This window comes from Hemicordylus capensis, chromosome 4, assembly GCF_027244095.1.
Source record: "Hemicordylus capensis ecotype Gifberg chromosome 4, rHemCap1.1.pri, whole genome shotgun sequence".
NCBI lineage: Eukaryota > Metazoa > Chordata > Lepidosauria > Squamata > Cordylidae > Hemicordylus > Hemicordylus capensis.
In genome coordinates this window covers 37,327,857-37,344,344 of record NC_069660.1, presented here as the reverse complement: position 1 = coordinate 37,344,344, position 16,488 = coordinate 37,327,857, and positions in this window count along the sequence as shown.

Genomic DNA, 16,488 nt, shown 5'->3' with positions numbered 1-16,488 from the left:
CTTTTTCCTTAGGGAGATTCCACACACTACAATTTGTGAGTGATCAAAGGCACTCTAATCAGAATTAGAGTGCTGAGCACCTGCAATCTGCATGGGAAGGGGGGAAACTCCCTCACTTCATCATGGCACAAGATTGGGCCCATATGTTTCCCCTTCTGCTTCTAATTACATATTCGGGAGGGATTGAAATCGAGCAATTGGTGCAGGGGAAAGGATTTGGGCCCCTTGCAGCCCTGACCCAGATTAGGCCCACCCATTGTTGTTCTTACAAACAGAAATTTAGGTTGGGAGTTTCAATCATGGAGCTCCAGTGCAATGTGTCATTTGGCCCTTCGGAAATAGCTTTCAAAATTTCTATTTTCATTTACTGGAGGAGGATGGTACACGCTAACTGATTCATTATAAAATAAGTAGCTGGATGAGATTTGCACATACAGACAGTGACTTTGTAAAATTCTTAACCCGGTTGTCTCCTGTTTTTACCCCGCCCTTGCTTTATGCCATTTCTTCTTTCTGACTCATCCCCACAGAAGGGATGCTAGCCTTCTGAAGCAGCAAGTTTTTTTTACAGGCCAGGAATATTACCTATTAACTTCAATTTGTAATTACATATTATTATGCTGCACACTCCATAATTAAAGATGGCCATAAAAACATAAGAACAGCCCAGCTGGATCAGGCCAAAGGCCTATCTCGTCCAGCATCCTATTTCACCAGATGCCTCTGGGAAGCACACAGGCAAGAGGTAAGGGCATGCCTTCTCTCTTGCTGTTGCTCCCCTGCAACTGGTATTCAGAGGCATCGTGCCTCTAAGGCTAGAGGTGGCCCAAAGACACCAGACTAGTAGCCATTGATTTGTCTAAGCCCCTTTTAAAGCCATCCAGGCTGGTGGCTGTCACAAGATCTTGTGGCAGAGAATTCTATAGATTAACTATGTGCTGTGTGAAAAACTACTTCCTTTTGTCGGCCCTAAATGTCCTGACCTTTGGTTTCATAGGATGACCCCTGGTTCTAGTGTTGTGAGAGAGGGAGAAAAAATTATCTCTGTCCACTCCCTCTACTCCATGCATAATTTTATACACCTCTATCATGTCTCCCTGTAGTTACCTCTTTTCTAAATTAAAGAGCCCCAGATGCTGTAGCCTTGCCTCACAGGGAAGGTGCTCCAGGCCTCTGATCCTTTCTTGGTTGCTTTCTTCTGCATCTTTCCCAGTTCTACAATGTCCTCCTTAAGATACGGTGACCAGACTATGTGCAATACTTCAAATGTGGCCGCACCATATATTTGTACAAGGGCATTATAATGTTAGCATTTTTATCTTCAGTCCCCTTCCTAATGATCCCTAGCATGGGATTGGCCTTTTCACAACTGCCGCACACTGAGTCAACCATTTCAATGAGCTGTCTACCACAACTTTAAGATCTCTCTCCTGTTCAGTCACTGACAGCTCAGACCCCATCAGGGTACATGTATAGTTGGGGTTTTTTGCCCCATTATGCATCACTTACATTTGTTTACATTGAACCGCATTTGCCATTTTGTCGCCCACTTACCCAGTTAGGAGAGATCCTTTTGGAGCTCCTCACAATCTGTTTTGGATTTCACTACCCTAAATAGTTCCATGTCATCGGCAAATCTGGCCATTTCACTGCTTACCCCAACTTCTAGAACATTTATAAACAAGTTAAAGAGCACTCGTCCCAGTACGGATCCCTGGGGGACAGTGTTCTCTCTAATTTTTTTCATCTGTGTGCAGAATTAGTTTTGCTCAGGGCAGCAGTATCAAGGCAGTGTGTGCGCAAGTGCATTCAGAGTGGGAACTTCTTGATTAAACCTGAGATGGATCTAAAATTAACTGAGCAGACATTTAAAAATGTATGAGCACGTGCACATATGCACACCTTAGAGGGAACACTGCTGGGAGACCCCACTTCTTACTTCCGTCCATTGTGAAAACTGTCAATTCATTCTGACCCTCTGCTTCCTGTCCTTCAGTTACCAATCCACACATAAACCTGTCCCCTTATCCCTTGACCGCTATGTTTACTCAAGAGCCTTTGGTAGGGAACTTTGTCAAAAGCTGGTTGGAAGTCCAAGTATACTATGTCAACCAGATCACCTTTATCCACATGAGTGTTGACAACCTCAAAGAACTCCAAAAGGTTAGTGAGGCAAGACTTGCCCTTGCAGAAGTCATGCTGGTTCTCGTACAGCAAGGCATGTTCCTCTGTGCACTACACCACCACTCATTCTGGGCCACCCCAGCACCCCACAAGTGGCTTTAAGGTTTTTCTCCATAGGGAAGAATGGAGGTTTCAGCAGCCCCATAACTGCACTTGGGCAGGGTGCTGGGGTGGCCCAGAGCGAGGGTGCCAAGCACCCCCATGGTTTGCTAACCCATGCAGAGGCGTAACTAGGGAAAATGGTGCCCGGGGCAAGCACTGAAATGGTGCCCCCCCCACCGTGCCCCCCCGCTGCCCCCCACCCCAACATACTACATTATACTTAGGTTTTTCCTCACAAGCGCCCGCCGCCGCCAAGCCAGGCCACTGACTGGCTGCCAGGCGCCAGCAAAGCAATGGGGGGGGGGGCGCAGGCGGCGCGGAAGGGACCGCTCATGGGGAAGGGGGCACTGACGCGCTCCCTTGACTGCTGCAGCGCTGCTGCACTGAGCAGGAAACATTTGTATTAACAAAAATTTAAAAAAAAAATTTATAAAATTGGTCATGGCGGCGCCCCGCACGTGACCAGAAAAGATGGCGCCCAGGGCACGTGCCCCCCTGCCCCCCCTATAGTTACGCCTCTGAACCCATGGGGTACTGGGTTTTGTTGTTTCTGAAGTGTTCTGAGTGTAGATTCTTTGGTAGCATATGAGATTTTTCAATGACAAACCATGAATCCACTCTCATTTGCTAACCTTAAAGACATATAAACTTCAAAAATCACTTAAAAATTAGCCCTTTGCCCAATTCCTTTCAAATAATTCTGATAGCTTCCTTGCCCCCCTTGGGCACTACCACCCACCACACTCCACTCTAGGACACCCCTTTCTGCCTGACATGAAGCTATACATTTGCTGCAATCCTCATTATTCCCTATGAGGAATTCCAAAATAACTTCAAAATGCACCAATAATCAGAGGAGTGTCCGATTGCCTTGGGGTTTTGTGGGTGGTAGGAACCCCTGGGTGTCTACCACTGACCCCACTTTTGTACCCCTAGGTGCTCCACAATAGGGAATAATGGGCTGGTTCATTTCCCATTATACCCTATGAGAAAAATAATTAAAAATATTTCAAATATTCATAAAAAATCGTAGGAGTGTCTGATTGCTTTGAGGTTTTGGTGGTTGTTGGCACCCTTGGATGATCCACAATAAGGAATAATGGGCTGGTTCAAGTCCCATTATACCCTATGAGAGAAAAATACAAATAAATTTCAAAAATTCATAAAAAAATCATACAAGTGTCTGATTGCTTTGGGGTTTGGAATGTAGGTACCCATGGGTGCCAGATACCACCCCACCCACTTTTGGAGGTTCTAAGCAGTCATAACCAGTTCAAAACAGTTCAAAACAGTTCAAATTCAAACCGAACCATAGGGACGTTCAAGCAAAACCAAAACCAAACCACCCCCTCCTGGTTCGAACCTGGTTTGAATTAGAACCAAACCAGGCAAACCAGTTTTGTACACATCCCTACATGGAAGCCCTGTCAAAAGTGACAGGATTAAAAAAATGAGACACATATAAGAGCAATACCACAATGGAAGTTTACTACAGACCACCTGGCCAGACAATGCTTTCCCAAATCAGATTGTCAGCCAACTTCCTGGCAAACCATGTTCTGAATGGCTGACGTCCAACCTAACAGACACTGAGGCGGGTATCACGATCAGTGAGACTCACCATAATGAGGTTAGTGGGGAGAGTGGGCTTAGCCCGCTCTCCCTGCAGACAATCGTCCAGTCTGCCCTGGGTGGCCAGATCGGCCACCCACATGACTGCCAGTTCCATTACGGAGCCGGCAGGGGCTTGGGAGTTTGGGGGCTGCGCGGCCCCTGGAAGTTCCAGCATGCTCTGCCTGAGTGCAGAGAGAGACCCCTGAGATGGGAGGCTGCTTTTTAGCATCCCGGTCGGGGGTCTTCTCGTGAGTTGCCATGGTGCAGATCCACGCCACAACAACACACTCCATCTAGAAACCCCATTTAGTGGAGTGCTCGTTCCGCTAACCTGGGCTAAGGGGAGGGCTTCACAAGCGGGTTACTTGCTTGTAAATCACCGAGTTCGCCTGCGAGCCTGCTGGTTTACACGACCAGCAAAAATGGGGCTAGGCTCTTCTAGCCCGATTTTTGCTGGTTGTGAGAATAGCCTCATTTTGTATGCACAGCAAGGAAGAGCAATTTTTGCCAACTCCTCTTCCCTCTGCATTCCATTCTGCCTCCCAAAAATATTTTTTAAATTTATTTATCATATTCGTATACCTCCTTATATAAAATCTCAGGGAGGTTTACATTTTAAACCAAATTGCAACTAAAACTTAAAAACCATGTAAAAACAAATTTAAATTTTTTAGCAAATTTGGTTCAAATCAGTTAGGCAGTTCACAAGTTAGCCCACTTGTGCCTCAGATGTTCATGCATCCACCATCTTGGATGGGGGTGGATGACATCATCACAAACTATGCCATTGAGGTGTTCCTATGTGTCCCTACAACTGTACCAAATTTGGTCCAAATCAGTTCCCGCTTGCACCTCAAATGTTCACGTATTAGGTTGGATGACATCATCACGAATGCCATTGAGGTGTCCTTGTGTGTCCCTACAACTGTTCCAAATTTGGTTCAGATCAGTTAGGTGGTTCACAAGTTCACCCAGTTGCACCTCAAACATTCATAAGTCTGCCATCTCGAATCAGGGTAGATGACATAATCACAAACTACGCTGTTGAGGTATCCCTACAGCTGTACCAAATTTGGTTCATATTGGTCCAGGCATTGCAAAGTTGATAGGGTGATCTCAAAAACTTACTTTCCTTAAGGAAAGAAGATTAAAAATGCAGCCTGGATATCACCACACCATAAATTGTCATAATTAGGTAGCCCCTTTCTAGAAAAAGGTACAGTTTGCATGTTAGCCAAAGCTTGACCACTACCACCATTATCCCCAGGGCATCCAAGAACAATACCAGATCCAAGAACATACCCAAGCTGCAACCCTGAGACCTTAAGGGGAGTATAACCCCATCCAAAACGGACTGTACAGCTTCTCAACCAACTGTCAAGCGATAGTACTTCCATCCTGTCTGGATGTTTATTTGTGCATTGAATGGTTCAAATGAACCATGAAATGCTAAGTATTATTTATTTCTGTAAATATCAAAAGACTTCGGAGCACTCCATTTTTAAAAGGGGTTCCATGAAATTTGTTTTTTTACCTAGACAGATATTAGAAAGAATGGAGAGGGGAAACCCACCTCAAATCATAAACAAGATAAATTCTCCAGATCTGAATATTGTGGGGTTTGCTGTTTTAAATTCAGAATTTATAATTTCATTAAAATATGTCATTTCAGATACTTTCTTTCTAAAATTATACACTAAAATTCTCAAGCCATGCTGTTGTCACATGCAGTCAGCAAAGGCCAAACAAATTATAGAAATCCAGTGCATGGACTTCCCTGTTTTATCTTAATGAGATATTACCAGTCTTGAGAACTAAGTGGCCATAATAAGAACACTTTTACTTTATAGTCTTCTCTGCTGATCTTTGTAATTGAAACATCCAGTTTATCTGGAACGTCAATTTCAATTTATGGTCCACAGTAAAACCACACACTTTTGTATCACGTATATGGCCCTGGATTACAGTACTAATTGACGTGGGTTAATATTCTTCTAAGTCATGGTATGTGATGTCATCCAAGATGATACTGTGGGGTTTTTAATGGTCACTTTTGGAATAAGACTTGTTCTAACAGTATTTCAAAATGCATTTTAGCTTAACACACTTTTATTTTTATTTTTCCTCCCTTACTTTTCTATCAGGCCTCTAGGGGCAATACTAGACACTGAGAAATGATTAGATAAAATGAATGCTTTTAACTGTCTTCTAAGACAGTCGATTTCCAGAATAAATTTGCTTCTCAAAACAATTTATTTAGCATATGCACTCAGTTAATCCCTCTCCAACTGTCCCAGTTTTCCAGTGACCATTCATATTTTCTGCTAGCTGTCTCTGGAGGTAACCCTGATAAATGGGCAAAAAGGGACAATGGTGGGTCTCTTATATTTAGCAGGGGGAGAGCAACTGTCCCTATTCAGCCCCAGCACAGCATCCCTTCAGTGGCTGCTGTTGTTGCTGGTGTCTCCCTTATTTCCGTTTCTTTTCCATTTTAGACTCGAAGTCCCTTTGGGATAAGGAACCATTTTCCTTTCCTATTTTGCAATGTAAACTGCTCCGAAAGCTTTCTGTCGAAATACAGTATATGATGTCGGGATGTGCATGAATCACCAATTTGACACCCAGCCCAGAAACCTTTAAAAAGGAGGAGAGCAGGTCTGTACCTGCTCCTCAGTTGCTCACCACAGCTTTCCACCCCACCTCGCATGGTGCCAGCACTCTCCCAGCTGCCCTCATGCAGTGGTGGCACACACATGGCCTCTGCACATGCATGGTCATGTATGTGCCATCGCCATGCAAGGGCAGCAAGGGGAGTGCCAATGCCACACGAGGGATGCTGGGAGGCATGCTGCCGCCTCAGGAAGCAATGGCGAGTGGTGAAGGAGCACGTATGGACCTGCTCTCCTCCCTTTTAAAGGTGTACAGGATGTGCGTCAAATCGGTGATCAAATCACGTTTCTCACAGATCCCTAATATGATGATGGAAGAAGAAGAGGAAGAGAGAGAGGAAGAAGAAACAACTTTCTGCTTTTTGGAATGCTATATTAAAATTATATTAGTATTGTGGAATAGATGTATCTTCTCTCTAGCACACATGCATGTAAAGGCATGCACATGAACAATAAGGTGCTGTGATGCAGTATATAGCCTTCCATTTGACACACTGAATGCTAACATGTTTTGAAGTGCTAATAACATATTGCCTTGTAGGACTCTTAAGTTCTTCATGTTTAGACCAAAATATATCATTAGCCCAAGGAACAAATACCTCTTAGTTTTTAAACCAGAGGATGATGGGTTATTGCAAAGTAAATGAATGTGATTTATAGCAGATGAAAAAGAACTTTCATCTATGGATAGGGGTGGTAGGCCTACTTTGGCAGTGATCCTTGGTATGAGATAGGAGTGTGTATGAACCTAGTCAAACAGATGGCCAAGGGAAGGGGTAGCAAGAGAGGTAGTTCAAGGGTCTTACCAGTGGCTGCCAGCGCTGCTGCTCCGCCCACCATGCAACCCACCACCTAAGCATGCACCACAATGCCCCTTTTAGCATGCCACCTGTGTGGCAGGCAGCGGTGCCGTTCCGGACAAATATTTATATACCGCTTTTCAACAAAAGTTTCCCAAAGAATTTTACATAGAAATAAATAAAATAAAATAAAATAAAATAAAATGGTCCCCTGTCCCCAAAGGGCTCACAATCTAATAAAGAATCATAAGATAGACACCAGCAACAGCCACTGGAGGGATGCTGTGCTGGGGATGGAGAAGGCCAGTTGCTCTCCCACTGCTATATAAAGAGAATCACCATTAAAAAGATGCTTCTTTGCTCAGTTAGCAGGGGACCCATAGTCTTCTCAAGAAGAGTAGCAGGCAAAGCCTGGCTCAGTGTTACTGCCTCAGCACACCAGCTGTTTATTTATTTATTTATTTATTTATTTTTGTTTGTTTGTTTACACACATGTTTATATCACCCAAAATGCAAGTTCTCTGGGCAGTTTACAACAAAACAATAAAAATAACCAATAAAAAGATTAAAGCTTTTCAACAATTAAAATTTAAAACATTAAAACTATTAAAACACAATTAAAATAATATCCAGTTAGAAGCCTGGGTGAACAAGTGCATCTTGACTGCCCTTTTAAAGTTTGTAAGAAATTGAGAGGTTCCTATTTTAGCAGGAAGTGTGTTCCAAAGCCTCCGGACAGCAATGGAGAAGGCCCATCCCTGAGCAGCCACCAGACAAGCCGGTGGCAACTGCAGACGAACATCTCCAGATGATCTCAATAGGCGGTGTGGTTCATAGCGAAGAAGACATTCCCTTAAATACCCAGGGCCCAAGCTGTTTAGGACTTCATAGGTTATAACCAAAACCTTGTACTTTGGAAACTTATCAGCAGCCAGTGTCGAACTTTTAAGATAGGAGTGATATGGTCTCTCCGAGATGACCCAGAGACCAACCTGGCTGCTGCATTTGGGACTAACTGCAGTTTCTGGACTACGTACGAAGGTAGCCCCACATAGAGCGCATTGTAGTAGTCAAGTCTGGAGGTTACCAGCAGATGTACTACTGTTCTGAAGTTATTTATCTCAAGAAATGGACGCAGCTGGCGTATCAGCCAGAGCTGATAAAAGGCACCTCTGGCCACTGCCTCAACCTGGGACACCAGGGAGAGTTTTGTGTCCAGAAGCACCTCCAGACTGCGTACCTATTCCTTCTGGGGAAGTGTGACCCCATCCAGAACTGGCAGATCAAAATCATCTCATGAGTTCCGACCCCGCACAATAAGTACCTCCATCTTATCTGGATTCAGCCTCAGCCTGTTACCTCTCATCCAGCCCATCACTGCCTCTAAGCAGGCATTTGGGGAGGTTATGCCTTCTCCTGATGATGTTGACATGGAGAAAAAGATTTGCGTGTCATAAGCATACTGATAGCACCCTGCACCAAATCTCCTGATGATCTCTCCCAGCGGTTTCATGTAGATGTTAAACAACATCGGAGACAATATGGAGCCCTGAGGGACATCATAACGAAGTTCAGTTTTTGAAGAACAACAGTCCCTAAGGGACACAATCTGGAATCTGCCCAAGAGGTAAGAGTGGAACCACTGCAAAGCAGTGCCTCCTACCCACAACCCCCTCAGACACTCCAGAAGGATACTATGGTCGATAGTATCAAAAGCCGCCAAAAGTCCAAAAGGACCAACAGAGTCACACTTCCTCTGTCAATTCCCAATTGGAGATCATCCATCAGGCCGACCAAGGCAGTCTCCACCCCACAGCCCACCCAAAAACCAGTCTGAAATGGGTCTAGATAATCACTTTCATCCAAGACTGCCTGGAGTTGGGAGGCCACCACCCTCTCAATTACCTTGCCCAGACACTGAAGGTTGGAGACAGGCCTATAATTGCTCAACTCTGAGGAATCCAACACAGGCTTCTTTAGAAGCAGTCTAATAATTGCCTCCTTAAGGCAATGAGGCATCCTGCCCTCCCTCAGAGAAGCATTTATGATCTTTACTAGGCCTTCTACAACAATCTCCCTGCCAGATAGAATTAGCCATGTGGGGCAAGGGTCAAGAGAACAGGTGGTAGGTTGCATCACTCCATGCAGCTTGTCCACATCCTCAGGAGTCACAAACTGAAACTGATCCGGCCTAACCACATAAAAGGAGTTGCTGGACACTGCAGTAATTGATTCAGACATTGCAGTAATTATGGGGTCTAAATCCAAGTCGGCCCGAATATGAGAGATTTTATCCACAAAGAAATCATTAAAAACATCACAGCAGGTAATAGATGGCTCCAAATTCTGTTTCAAGGGAGGAGGGGCACACACTAGCCCTCTCACAACCCTGAACAACTCAGCTGGACGTGAATTTATGGATGAAATACGGGCCAAAAAGAATTGCTTCTTTGCCGCCCGTATTGCCAGAGCACAGATCTTCAAATGACTATGTTGTAATCTGTCGGATTCGAGTTGAGTCTTCCTCTACTTGCACTCCAGTCTTCTACTTTGCCACTTCAGCTCCCGTAGTTCTTCCATATACCAAGGGGCCAATTCTGAAGCAGGTCAGAGAGGGTGCTTAGTTGAGATCATGTCTACTGCCCTGGTGAGCTCGCTGTTCCAGTTCTTCACCAGGGCATCAACAGGATCGTCAGCAGAGCCATCACTAAATCCCTCCAAGGCTTCTTGGAACCCTATTGGATCCAATAACCTTCTTGGGCAGACCATTCTAATGGGCCCCTCGCCCCTGCGAAGGTGGGGTGTGACTGTGAGTCTAACCTTAACCAGATGGTGGCCCGTCCATGACAATGGGGAAATCACAGAAGTCCCCACCTGTGGAACTCCACCCTGATCAGAGTGAAAGACCAGATCAAGCATGTGACCTGCAATGTGTGGCAGTCCCGAGACCCTTTGGGATAGGCCCATAGTTGTCATGGCTGCTATGAACTCCTGAGCCACCCCAGACAAACTGGCCCCAAAGTAGACATTTAAGTCCTCCAGCACCACAAGCCTGGGAAACTCCAATGCCAAACCCAAGACCAAGTCTGTCAGCTCCATCGGGCATCAGGGCAATCAGTAAACCAACAGATGTCCCAGTCTATCCCTGGTCTCCAAACCATTTTCCACAGGGATCCTGGTCAGGGAGAAGTTATTCTTATAGACAACAGACACTCCACCTCCCTGCCCATGTCTCCGCACCTGCTCCTCAACAGAGTACCCTGGAAGAAGAAGCTGGGACCAGACTGGGCCATCAGCCTCCCCCAACCAAGTCTCTGTAATACATACCAGGGCTGCCCCTTCATCCAGAATCAGATCATGGATTGTTTCCGACTTATTCTGGACAGACTTGGCATTACAGAGGAGCAAAGTGAGAGTCTATGGGAGGCTGGCACTACTCTCTAAGGTCAAAGAGCTGGCAGGGCAGCCGGAAGGGAAAACAGCTTTCTGACTTCCCTTCCCCTGTAATGACACTCTGACCTGCCAACTTTACTTCCTCTATTTCCCACTACACCGGAATAGCCACCCCACAATCAGTGGACACCCCCCCGTCTCCTCATCCCCAGACAAACCAAGACACATCTGAGACCCCCAGGACACCCCCCCTCAAAAGAAAAACAGAAGCCAAAAGATACCACCAGGCCCTCATCCTCATTGCCCCCCGAAGTTACTCCCTCAAAGGGACAACCTCCTTTTGTGTCTCCTCTTCAGTGGCAACCACGCTGGTGGTGGGCCTGCCGCCACAGGGCAGCAGCCCTTTTATAAACCCAGAAAGATGACTAATTTGGGCAGCTGACCCTCAAGAACTGCTGACTCTCTCCCTCTGGCCCTGATCCCACACAGACTCACCCACAGCGCAGCAGCCACCGCCCCACACGTTAGGGGGCACACAGGCTGGCAATCTGACAACAGCAGACAGCAACCACACAGGTTCTCACCACTGGGCAGCCGCTGTCTCTGGGAAGCAGATGTTAAAGCCTCCTCCTTCCTGCAAGGCTTCTGGCAACTGAGGCACGGAGCACAAGGCAGCAGCCCTTTTATAAGCCCAGAAAGATGGCTAATCTGGGCAGCTGACCCTCAAGAACTGCTGCTCACTCCCTCTGGCTCTTTGTTCGTGGTAACAAAGAATCGCTTGAGTGTCAAAACAAACTCTTAAAAGAGTGTAGTCCCAGTTGGATAGGTCGCACACTTCCAAGCCACACCTCCTTGCCAGGGTGTGGATGGCCACCTCTTGTTCCTCTAGGTGTCAGAGCAAGAGAATGGTGGATTTCTACTGGGTCAGAACATCCTGAGGGATCAGGTGTTCAGGTAGGCCCAGCTCAAGCTGCCACTCCCTGAGCATATGTGTACCCTTTTCACACCGGTGGAAATAAGCTGCTATCTTGTGGAACAATGACAGCATCAGGATGGCACCCAGTGCCTGCAGCAGAGATGTTTCACCTGGCTGCAGCCCTTGAAGGGCCAAGCACATGCTGCACAACGAGGTTAAGAGTATGCACAAGACAACGGATGGACACAAACTGACCCTGCTCGGCTGCCTTCATCATGTTGGTGGCATTGTCAGTGACCATGAACCCATGGTGAAGATTTGGCTGCCCAGACAGCCATTCCCCAAACTGGTGACCCATGGCTGCTGATAGCTCACCTGCAATGTGCTCAGTGTCCATCACCTCCACATGCAGCACAACCCACATGTGCTTTGCTGCATGGGAGGGGCTGGCCACACCAGCAGCAGATGTCCCCTTGCTCTCCTGCCCCCACCAATGTGCCATGAGGGACAGGAAAGCAGTGGTGAAAAGCAGTGGGAACTGTCCCGCTGCGACAGTTCCACAGATCCACAGTGAAGTGCATGCTGTTTTCAGCTGCTGCTACACAGATGAGTCCCAAAATGGCCTCCCTGAATGACCAGTACAAGGAGGGCAGCACCCGCTGCTAAAGGTGGTGTGTGAGGGGATACTGTAGTTGGGGGCAGTCGGAACAGCCAGCAGAAGCTGGCATTCTCCACCACCTGGAATGGCTGGTCGTCCAAAGCAATCATCTCCCCAATGGCCCGGGTGATGACATGAGGCAGTCTGGGTGACCAGATCGCTTGCCTACCAACTGCACCCACTGCATAGGTAACTTCCCCTTCTTGGGAACAGGTGCCTTGCTGCTAAATGAGGACACACCAGGCCTATGGATGTCAGCAGGAAAATGGATCCATGGGGGATGCTGTTGCAAGTGCTACAGAATCCCTGTCATCATAAGATGCTTGGGGTCCTTATCCCTGCTGAACTTTGTCTTGCAGTAGATACAGACAGCATGGTGTGCATCAGCAGGGCAGAGAGTAAAATGGTCCCACACCATGCTGCTCTTTTGTCCAGGATCCTTTTGGTGGTGGTGGTAGTACTGTGGCTGATGGATTTTTCTGGGGCCCACCACCACCATCGCCTTCTGTCTGGGGCTGTGAAGTTCCAGGAACAACCAGAATGATCAGAACCGCCTGCTCCAACTCAATCTCGGGGGTGGGGGGAGGGTTGCACTGCCAACAGAGACTGGGGAGCATGGAGAGAGTGATCTGGCTGGGCTAACAGCTGATGACACCTCCTCCTCCACTACCATGGGAAGAAGAATGTCTTCCTTGGCAGGGGAGGACCCCCTGCCCCCACCGCAGCCACAACAGGTGGCTGTGCTGCAGAACCTGTGCTGAGCCTGTGCAGAACCACAGCAGTGGGGAAGACTTAGGGGATGACTTAGGCCCCTCTCGCCATTGCCCACCACAACCAACAGCATCACTCCTTCTTCTGCCTGACAATTTGATTCTGGATCTGACTTACATCCCCCCAGACATCTTGGGTTTTTTAAAAAAATTAAGCACTAACTCTGATGGTGGGGAGAATAAATGTCTTTAAAGGGGTGGTCTATTTATGAGCTGTGTGCCACACACCATTCTATCTGTAGCACTGTGGTGCATGCAAATAAGCTAGAAAAATTAAACCCCCCCAAATAAAGAATCATTTGGAGGGGTGGAGCTTTGGTGTTTTTAGAGGACCAAGCAACAATGGGGCAAGTCTAAGGGATTCCCCAGAATTCTGCCACTGACCCGCCATGCCAATCTATCATGGAAGGCTAAAGGAAGAAACAGGGTGGGTAGGTGCAGCCCCCCTAGTGTTGCGCACCTCCTCAGCGGTTCTTTTTAGGGGGGATGCAGTAGGGGGGATGCAGTTGGAGGCAGCTGGACTTCAGGCCAGTCTCGCCTCTCTCGCCATCATAGCTTAGCCTGGGGCGTGCCTCATCCACCACCACTGCTGCCAACCTGCATGAAGCGGGCCGCGCCGCGCCCGACTACCTGCTCCTGCTCCTTAGGGGACCAAGCAACAATGGGGCAAGTCTAAAGGATTCTCCAGAATTCTGGCACTAACCCACCGTGCCAATCCATCAGGGAAGGCTAAAGGAAGGAACAGAGTGGGTAGGTGCAGCCCCCCCTAGTGTTGTGCACCCCCCTCGGTGGTTCTTTTTAAGGGGGATGCAGTTGGAGGGCAGGCAGATTGCTTTCTTCAGCCCTCCTCAGCCCTTAGAAGGAAGTGGTGGGTGGTGCGTGAGTGTCAGAGGAGCCTGGCCCTCTCCTGCCTCGGCTGAGGAGCTGAGCTGTTCCTGCAGGTGCCCAACTTGAAGCGCTGCTGCAGCGCCGCTCCCTGCCTGGGCTGATGGACATCTAGGCAGAGCCATGGCTACTGACACGGACAGGCAGCTGCTGGAGAAGGTGCTGGCCAAGGTGCAGGAGACCCAGCTGCTGCTGCTGCGGGCCGGCAGCAGAAGGGGCCCTCCGGCAGTGCCCAAGTCCTTATCGGGCAAGGCACTGGTGGTGAAGAACGGTGGCCACAGCCTGCCCTACTGCACCGGCTGTGAGGAGGGCCAGCTGGACTTCAGGCCAGTCTCTCCTCTCTCGCCATCACAGCTCAGCCTGGGGCATGCCTCATCCACCATCACTGCTGCCAACCTGCATGAAGCAGGCTGCGCCTCATCCGGCTACCTGCTCCTTCTGCTTCTGCCCCAGGAAAGAAGGAGCGCAGCAGTGGCTCACCTGGACTCACCCCCACCCCCTCTGCAGCCGTGCACATGGCGTTGTTGGTGAAAATGGCAAAGATTGGAGGCAGTGACAGGGCAGTTGTGGGGTGGCAGCAGGCTGCTTGGGGAGCCCCCCCAGATCATTTGGAGGCACCCCCTGCAGACAGGAGGCCACGGACCTGATCCCCAAGGTCCATGGCTAAGTACACCTCTGGACAGAAGTCACAGCACACCAGCCTGTTTAAAAAAAAATAAATCAGTCCAATTGAGGCACATAGGCAGCTGCAACAGCAAAGAATTGGTAGCCCCAAGGCTACTGCTACAAGGGCTACACCTTGTAGCTCCAAGATGTAGCTTGGAGCTACAAAAGGGGGGGGACCAGTGCAGTACCCCAGTTATTAAAGCCACTGGGGGCTAGCTAGCTACAAGCAATAAGCTTGTACAGGGGAAAATCCAAAAGCAATATGCTGATGGAGTCGGGGACTACATGAAGGAAAAGAAAATCCAAGCAGCACCCAGTTAAGCCATAGGGACTGCTGGTACAATTTTAAAATAATTAGGAAAAAATCAGCACAGTGCCCTAGTTATTAAAGTCACTGGGGATGGGGTGTGGGGCTAGCTACAAGCAAGAATAATAAATCCAAATAAAATAAAATAAAATTCCAAACAGAGCCCAGTTAAAGCCACTGGTGCTTCTGGTATTAACAAAAAAGATGGGGGGAGAATAAAGCAGTTGCTGGCACTGCAGATTTAAAGCGGGGGGGGGGGGGGGCGGGGATAGAGAGGCAGATAAGCCCAGCAGGTACTCTTTCTCCACTCACTGGGGGTCAGGCTGGCAGGCCGCCGCCGCCATCACCACCACTCTGCTCTCAGTGCTGCTGCCGTCTCTCTCTCTGATCCTTCTCTCCCAAGGCACAAAAGCCATGGCTCTCTCTGCCTCCAAGCAGCACCTTAAATACATTTTGAAAATCCCTCCTTTGGCCTCCCCACTTGCTTCTTCCTCCCCCAACCAATGGGGTTACAGTTACCCATACCAACACTTGATTTGAATGATAACAAGCCAACCGAGAAGCAAGGAGATCACAAGCCAATCAAAAGTCAGTGTCAGAAAACCAATCAGCAAGGGGGAAACACGGAGACAAACTGGCACCTGGGACATGAATCACATGAATCAATTCATGATGAAAAGGGGCTGATTTGATTCAACCTCAAATTAGCCCCTCCACTTTAGGGGCAATTTAATTCGCAGTTGAAGTAGCAAATTGTCCCCAATACCACGTGAACTGATTCACATGCAAATCAAATTGTACATCCCTAGTAGACACCACTAACAGCCACTGGAGGGATGCTGTGCTGGTGGGCTTGAATACAGCCAGTTGCTCCACCTGCTTAATATAAAGTAAAACAGATATAAATGTGCTTTTTTATTTTTAAAAGAGCACATTTAATTGATTAGTGCTGCAGTACCAGTTATTATTAATACTTCCTTTGGTGCTCTCTCACTCACACACTCTCTCTCATGTGCACGCGCACACACAGAGAGAGATGTAATACAAATACTTATGAAACTATAGATGGCAAGCATCAAAGAAGCACACTTCCTTCTCTCTTACACGGAAGGAAATGGATATTTTAAGATGATGCCTGTTATGACCACATCATCTGAAAACAATAATGCTTTTTGCTTTAGAACTGTTGCTTTTATTCATTTGAAATGTAATCAATTAACTGATTAATCAACTAAAGCATATATGATTAAGTGGCGATGATCTATTTAGATTAGGACTTGAATGACAGCTTAATAATAACAAAAATTATTCATCCATCTGGATCTTATGAAAAGCTAATAATAATATTACTTGTATCTTCCGACCTTATTAAAGGCTGGAAGTTGTCCAGCCATGGAGGAAGAGTGATGTGGAACCACAACATGCAGGAGAAATATATGCAGGAGTTCCTGTTTTTGCCAATCAGCATCAAGCATCCAGAATAATTATCTAAAGAGAGGCTAAACTGTCATGCATATGGGACAG